Genomic DNA, 9,496 nt, shown 5'->3' with positions numbered 1-9,496 from the left:
TCATACCGGTTCGTTGAGGGTAATGACTAAAGTTAAAGAAGCAATTGTGAAGTATGGGACGACGGAGGACATGATGGCTTGTCGTGACCACGACGGTCGGTCACGAGGTCTGTGGACCTAGACGCATTTTGACAGATTTTCAGTGATTAGAATCCTTCTTTTATTAGGTTTTTGTTTTTTTATAAATAGTTTGAAAAACCTCGTTTTTGGGGATAGACTTTTTGATAGTTATACTTTTCAATAGTTAGACTTTTTGAGAGTTGGACTTTTTGATAATCTTTAGTTCTCTTATTCATGTATTGAAGGATTAATTTCAGCAATTGTTACACTTTTTCTGTAATTGATTGTTGATGCTTTTGTTGATTAATCAAGTGAATTTCTGGATTTTATTCTTTCTCATTAAAGTAAGTGCATGAATTCTTATATTAAATATATGAATAGTGTGATTATGACCATGAGTAAATAAACTCCATAACTAGGGTTGTGGGAACCATGGGTGGATAATGAGCTAAAATCTAACTAAAATAGCAATTCTAGAATAATGTCTTGCGTGTATTGATAATTCTTTCGTTTAGAAGTCTTTTTAACGGATGGCCAACGTTAGAACTCGCCTTAATGCTACTTGCCGGACCAAGGAGGTAGATAATAGGAAAAGAATTATCAACATAGATTAAGTATACACTATCTAATAGGCTAGTGTCGATTGGTACGAAGTAATAACTTAGTAAAATATCGAATACAATGCTTAATATGAGGTAAAGGTAAGGGTTAGTATAACAACACACGTAGCCAGACAAAGGTGCGGAGTGAAATTTCTAGATGCCGGACCAAGGATTTAGAGATACATAGCTTATCACTTTACATGCAAGATATTAGGAAAGAATTGTTATTGTTAGAATTATAAAGTTAGGAACCCGTGGGGAACACTTAAGCCCTAGTTACTTTTATTAATTTATTAAGATCCAAGATTTTAATCTGTTAGTTGTTTACTTTAGTTTAGTTAATTATTTTCATTAATTGAGAAATAAAAACCCCCCTTTATTGTCTTTAGTTTTCTAGGGAAATACGTGACTAAATAATAGTAATAATAGAATAAAGTTAAGTATGAACTATTTTCCTCGTGGGAACGATCCAAACCTCATTAGTTGGGTTCTTTACTTGATACGACCACATTACTTCTTATTTGAGAAGTAAGTTTGAGCGTATCAGTTATCAATATGGATTTCATCACATGTTACCTCAAACTGGCAGACAAAATTACTCTATTTGGGTAATAATTGACAGGATGACAAAGTCTTATTCCTTTGGCGGTCAAGACTACAATTCAGTGGAGGACTATTACAATGTGTACATTAATGACATTATGAGGTTTTGTGGAGTTACTTTATCTATCATCTCTTATAGAGGTCCTCCGTTTATCTCTCATTTCTAGAAGTCATTTCATAAGAGTTTTGGTACTCAAGTTAACCTTAGCACAACATTTCATCGGCAGACGGATGGACAGGCAGAGTGTACCGTTCAAACCCTAGAGAATATTTTTAGAGCTTGTATGATCGATTTCAAGGGTATTTAGGATGATAACCTTTATCTTATTGAGTTCGCCTACAACAATAGCTACAGTTCTAGTATTCAGCTGGCCCCTTATGAGGAACTGTATGGGCGTAGATGTAGAACTCCAGTTGGTTGGTTTGAAGTAGGTGAAACATATTTGATAGGACAAGATTAGTCCTTTATGCTATGGAGAAAGTGAAACTCGTTATAGATAGACTTAATACAACCCAGAGTCGCCAGAAATATTATGCATATGTAATGAGAAAGGAACTAGAGTTCCAAGTATATGATTGGGTTTTCAATAAAGTGTCACCTATGAAGGGGGCAATTAGATTTGGAAAGAAAGGGAAGCTAAGTCCTAGATATGTAGGCTCTTAGAAGATCTTTAAAAAGGTTGTAAAGGTGCCATATGAGTTAGATTTGCCAGCAGAACTAGCCGACCGTGGGTTCTGCCTAGTAGTTTGTTAGGGGGAAATTGTTGAATATGTCAACTTAAAATGTCATAACTGTAGATACGTAATTCTTTACTCAACTTTTGTTTAGTATCAATTTTAGAGCTTAAATATTTTATAAATCTAAATTAAATATTTTGATTTGTATTTGATTTTATTAAGTTTTTTTTTAAATATTTGAAACAACAAAAATAGAGTCACACTTTAAGGTATATTTTCATTTTAATTTATTCCAAAATTTTGTAAATAAACTAGTAATTTTAGTATCTTCTTAATCATATATTTTGATATAGCTATTTAATATTTATATGTTATTATAATTTGTTGTTGTTGTTGTTGTTGTTGTTGTTATTGTTGTTGTTGTTATTATTATTATTATATTATTATTATTTATTAACTACAATATATATATATATATATATATATATGTATATATATATGAAAGAAATAACCTACCCACGTACACCCACACACCCCATTTCCTATCCCACACCCACTACCCACCAGCACAAACCCCCCACATCCCCCATTTTCCCTAAACACACACACCACTCTATTACATCACCCATGATAACACAGGACACAAGACATACACTACGTATACTATGAATTCAGCAAACAAAAGGGGAGGATCAAAAAAGAAAAGAACGAACCCAAAAAAAACATAGACATAACAAGAAGAAAAGAAGAAAAAAGAAAGCAACACACACTAAAAAAAATCAACAAAAATAAAGGGGAGAAACACGAGCAACCAAAACAACCTTTCCATATTATTTCATTTTTCTTCAAAATTCACCAACACATTCACATCTTTTCATCCTTATTTATTATTTTTAAATCAACACAAATGCATATACCATCACAATCAACCAAACCAAAGTTTTATGGCTCTCTAATCGAGCTTCGGTCAATATTTTTTGGTATTAAACTTTACCTCACTCCTAATTTATTTATGGTATTTGATGTCTTTTCATGATTTAATTTTAGTAAGAGTTATCATGTAATTTTTATTGTTGTAATTTTTATTGTATATTTTTGTTTTCATGATTATATAATACTTTCTTTCAATGTTATGTAGTTTACTCAAATTTTATTTGTATTTAATTCAGATACAATAACAGTGAAATATTTCCTATTTATAATTCTATATACATTTATTTTTCATATTTGTTCCATATGTTGTTATCAATTAAGTACCTCTTATGTCCAAGCAAAATCAACTAAATATCTAGTAAAATTATTCTAATAGTTTGTTTAGTCAACTTTGTCTTATATTAAAAACATTATTATTTTGCTAGATTATGAAGAAATTACAATATGCGTATGTCTAATTTAGTTGTTAACTTTAAGTTAAAAAAATAATATGTGCAAGCTTATTTCTAACATTAAATTTAAGAGTAAATAAAAATAAAAAAGATTTTTGATTTTATTTGATATTTGTCTTATAACATTATATATGTTTTAGCCACGTTAAAAAATATTGGTTTAAATTAAAAATGTGTTTACACATCTTGCTTGAGTCATTAAAAAAGATCAAAAATTGCGGTGACGCACGTTGTCCATGAAATATGAATTTTTCTGAAATTTAATATAAGACTTATAGACAATTATTAGGTGAAATGCGAAGAAGACAATTATGTCTTTAAACATCAAGATCGAGAATGCAGTTATGCATCCGTTGTAAGATGAATAAAAATTCACCAATAAAAAAATGAGTGAAATTGTAGCATATAAAATATATCGAAAAAATAGTTAAAAGAAGTTTAAGTCAATAAAAGAGACCGTCCTAGAACCACGGGACTCGAGTGATGCCTCATACCTTCCCCTTCCTCAACAGAATTCTTTATTCGAATTTCTAGTTCGCAAACAAAATAATGAGTCATTTTCTTTTGATTGAGGATTAAACAAAAACCTGACTTGAAAACCATAATTCAATTTCAAGTGGTGACTTTAACAAAAGTAAAATAATCTCTAATCACTACAGTCAATTCAATTGGAAAAATTCTTACGCATCGTGCGCAAAAAAGGGGTGTGACATCTCTGGTGACTCTGCTGGGAACTAACCAGAATTAAAGCTTTGTTATATTGACGTTTACTTGATTTTATTATTGTAATTTTTTTGTATATGATTTATAATGGCCTACTGTGCTACTTGCTGCTCATTTATGTTATTATATTTTTGAATTGTATTAGATTATCTTCTTTTGCACAACTATTTTAAGTCTCGGAAAACACTTCAGACACTATCATAGGAATGAACTCATGCATCTTACTTTCGATTGAGATAATGCTAGAGTGTTTTGGCACCTAGTGAAGGATTTTTAGTCGCACATGTTAGACGGGGTTACACCAGCAACGGAGTCGGAATAGCGTTGCTACCAATAAGTTGTCACTTCCTTGTTCGAGTTGTCCACTCGAATAAGCCTGTCTAGACACTAATTTTTTAATTTTTGAGCGTATTAAACCTAAACTACATACATGGTTGTCCCTAGTGGACTCCGCTTACTTGCATCATTTGCATGTGTCCGCCTACGACAAGTATCCATATCTTACTTGACCACTTAGCATTTTATGTGCTACATGCAAATACATTTATTTAGGATGTCTCTAAAAGTAGACTCATTTAGTGTTATTAGTGTCGTAAAATTTAAGTGTTTCCTTAAAAAAAATATAAAAATATTTCTTGTTTTAGGAGTTATCATAAATGTAACATTTTTCACTACTTAACTAATAAAAATATTTAAGTTTCTTTTGTATAATTAATAAAAAAAATAAAAAAAATTATTTTCAGACAAGTGTTAATATCTAAAGAATAATAATTAATTAAACCATTTAATCTGAACGAACTACGCACACTTGATTCTCACCTAAATGAGATACCAAGACAACTTTTTTTGGGTTCGGTGGTCCTTATTTAATAATGAAAAAAAAGTTTCTAAATCTTTATCTAAAAATTCAAAACAAATAATAATAATAATTTGTTCATCCATTCTAAAAAGAAGGGATTCGTCCTTAAAAAAATTAATATTCTGAACTACATTCTAAACTACGTTTGACCTGGTTCTTGGTTTGACAAGATACATAGGCAACCTTATTTTGGGGTTCAGTCTAACCAAGGAAAAATCTAAAAAGTCCTCATCACCAAAAGCGGGGCAAAAAAATATTAACTTTGTTGGTATCAAAATACTTACAAATGTCCATTAAAAAATAAAGTGCAAAACTATTTTGCCAAGAGGGACCAACTTTTTGACCTATTGACTTCTTTTGATATCTGTTGATATTTTTTTTGGGCATACTTGAGACACTGTCTTGCTTAAAGTTAAGATTAAAACAAATTCGAATTCCTGTTTCATGTGCATTGTGTGGTGAGTTTTGATATAAAATTCAATGACATGACCTTGCTGATTTAGAATTTGGCCCGAATGTAGGTTGATGTGAAATTTTGAACGACATTTAACTTGAGAAAAGATTATTGGTTTTCTTGATCCGATTGTGCCTTTCAAACCTACCAAATAACATGTTATCCATCTAACTTCCATTTTGAGCATGAAACATGTTATTTGAATGATCACATCGATACATATATCATTTTGAGTGCATAAATGAATTATATCCTGGTCCCACCTCCCTGAATGCACTATCAATTAGCCATACAACGGCAAATACCTAAGTTGGGTAACAACGTGAAAAGATTAAATATGTAAAAATAAAAAAAAAGACAAAAAAAAGTTTGAAAGAAAAATAAAAAATGCCAACAAAAAGGAAAGAAAATGAAAAAAAAATATAAGAAGAAAAATAAATGAGGAGAAGTCCTCAAGAAAACAAAGGTCAATGGCGAAAATAAAAATTATTAAGATCATTGTGCAGATTTTATGGAGGAAATAGTCTTTTTATCCCAAATGAATATCCTATGTTTCTCTGAGCCTACATTATAAACCAATGACATGTACTATTTGATCTCATTTCTGGTGTTCTCGCATTAGTGGATACTTACATACGGGCCAAATATATGATATCTCAATATCATGCATTAAACCTCTTTCTGAGTGTGAGTGACTTCTAATGCGTCCTAAGATCATAAAACTTCTATTGTGTGAAGTAGGACTTCATTTGTTGTTAGGGTACATGAGACATGAGGATATGAATAATTTTAATATTTTAATTTTAGGCATGTTTAACTATCAAATACTTAAATATGTTTGAGATACCATTTGAAAGTATATGAATTACTCAGAGTTGACCTTAAATTTTCCTCAAGGTAGTTGAAGGTGACTTATATGCATCATACTATTGTTGGAACCAACTAAAGTCAAAACATTGTCAATCATGAACTGATTCGTTTCTCATAAGATGTCTGTTACACGAAAAAAAAATTATGAACTACGTTTGACCTGATTCTTGCTATATAAGATACATAGGCATTCCTACAAATGGCTCAGTCTCACAAAATAAAATTTTATATCCTTGAATGAAAGATATTAAATAATTTGTTTTTTAGCCAAAACATACATAAAAAAGTGTTCCAAAGTTCCTTAATACACAATTTGGGTTATTTTTATTTGTTAAAATAAATCACTCTCATTTCTTTGGAACAAACACCCTAGTTTCATATTGAATTTAGGGAGCAAACACCTTAGTGATACCGTTTTTCATTTCGAGGGAACAAGCACCCTAATTACATCAATGTCTTGCTTTTTTCCTTTGCTATAAGTATTTCTCATTTTTGTTAATAGCTTAAATGATATTTTCCTGGTGAAAGAGGGGTCAAAAAAATAATGTTATGGTGATTATATTTGATAATATAGATTATTAGGACCCTCCTACACAATGAAATTAGCAGGACCCTCCTCATAATGGGACTAAAAGGACCCTCTCCTAATGGGAATTAGCTTAGAAGGACCCTCCTTGTAATAGAACAAGAAGGACCTTCCTCATAATGATATTAGCAGGACCCTCCTCAAAATGTGACTAACATTAGCAAGACACTCCTACATAATGGGATTTAAGTTAGCAGGACCCTCCTACATAATGGAATTAGCAGGACCCTCCTACAGAATGGAATTAGTAGGACGCTCCTGGATAATGGGACTAGCACGACCCTCCTCATTATGGGATTAGCAGGACCCTCCTGGATAATGAAATTAGTAGGACCCTCCTGAACAATGGAACATATTATTAGCAGGACCCTCCTACATAATGGGATTTAATTATTTTCTTCTAGGATACACACTTCCTAGTCTGAGACAGCTATTTTTATTTTTTTCTCCTAGGATAAATACTTTCTAGTCTGATACAATTATTTTTCCTTTTCTACTAAGATAAACATTTCCTAATATGAGATGTAATTTTTTTTCTTTTTTTCTCCTAGGCTAACACTTCCTAGTAAGAGACGGTTATTTTTCATTTTTCTCCTAGGATAAACACTTTATAGTCTGAGACGTTATTTTTGTTTTTGTTCTCCTAGGATAAACTCTTCCTAGTATGAGACACTTATTTTTGATTTTCTCCTAGGATAAATATTTTCTAGTCTGAGATAATTATTTTTAAAATTTCTGCTAGGATAAACACTTCCTATTCTGAGATGTTATTTTTATTTTCTCCTAGTATAAACAATTCTTAGTCTAAGACCGTTATTTTACATTTTCTCCTAGGATAAACACTTCTTAGTCTGAGATGTTATTTTTATTGTTTTTTCTTCTAGGATAAACACTTTCTAGTCTGAGACAATTATATTTCATTTTTCTCCTAGGATAAACAAATCCTAGCCAGAGACGTTATTTTTATTTTCTCCTAGGATAAACAACTCCTAGTCTGACACATTATCTATTTTCTCCTAGGAGAAACACTTCCTAATATGAGACCGTTATGTTTTATTTTTCTTCTAGGATAAACACTTCCTATTCTTAGATCGTTATATTTATTTTCTCCTACGATAAATACTTCCTAGTCTGAGACCGCTATATTTTATTTTCTTCTAAGATAAATACTTCTTAGTATGAGACTGTTATTTTTATTTCTCCTAGTATAAAAACATCCTAGTATGAGACCGCTATATTTTGTTTTTTTCATACGATAAACATTTCCTATTCTGAGAATTTTATATTTTATTTTTCTCGTAGGATAAACATTTCATAGTTTGAGATCGTTATTTTATATTCTCTTAGGATAAACACTTCCTAGTCTGAGATTGTTATTTTTAGTTTCTCCTAGGATAAACATTTCCTTGTCTGAGATGTTACTTTTTATTTTCTCCTTGGATAAACACTTCCTAGTCTGAAAAATTATTTTTATTTTCTTCTAGGATAAACACTTCCTAGTGTGAGTTCATATTTTTTTATTTACATTTGCTAATAACTCACAAAATTTTTCCAATGAAAACTGGGGCAAAAACTTTATTTTTTTGTGATGGTTTTCAGGTTTCTTCAAGCGAAACATAGATTTGAAATTCAAGAAAAAATTTTCAATTCTTTTCAGAATGATCAATTTTCCATGATCGCCAGAAATCCGATTCTACAATGCATGTAGCAACCTGACTTCCTGATGTCTATTCTTATTCAGCTATTGAATGAGAAAACATGCAGTAATTAAAGAACATATTCAAATTTATCAATTTAAAGAGTGTCAAAAACTCACTCTAAGTGGCAACTTAAACATTTAATCCATTTAAGATCAAGATACTTACCAACATTAAGGTGATTATTCAAAGTCAACATTCAAGTGTAGACTTAAGAGAAGTTGTATAGATAGGAACTTGTACTTTAATTTTCTTTTGTCTATTACCTTTTAGTTTTTTAATGGAAGAATAAGGATGAGACCTGATGTCTCGATAGAACCTCACTTAACTTCCAACTCATGCCTCATCTTCTTGAACTATACGTGACATGATTCCCTTATAGCCCGGGATATGTACGCAGTCCAAAATAAGGACTCTGTCGTACATTTTTCTTTCAAATAAGAGCCCTATAAAAATTTTTCACGTTATCTACTTCTTTGTCTCAAAACTCTTTGTATTTCCAGTAAAAGAGGGGCACACTGTAAACACGTGATTTTTGACCGAACTTATATTTACCATCACTTTTAGAGCTTAAATATTTTATTAATCTAAATTAAATATTTTGATTTTTATTATGTTTGTTTTTTAAAAAATTTGAAACAACAAAAATAGAGTCAAACCTTTAAGATATATTTTTGTTTAATATATTCAAAATTTTAGTAAATAAATTAGTAATTTTCGTATTTTTTTTTAATTTTATATTTTCTATCTAGCTATTTAACATTTATATGTTTTTATAATTAGTTGTTGTTATTATTATTATTATTATTATTATTATTATTATTATTATTATTATTATTATTATTTAAATAAGACACTCACGTAAACCAACACAACCCATTTCCTAAAAAGAAAAGAACAAACCAAAAAAAAAACACAGACACAACAAGAAGAAAAAAGAAAGCAGCACAGACGAAAAACATCAGAAAAAAAAAAAAAA

Source organism: Solanum pennellii, chromosome 8, assembly GCF_001406875.1.
Source record: "Solanum pennellii chromosome 8, SPENNV200".
NCBI lineage: Eukaryota > Viridiplantae > Streptophyta > Magnoliopsida > Solanales > Solanaceae > Solanum > Solanum pennellii.
Note: the sequence above shows the minus strand (reverse complement) of the source record.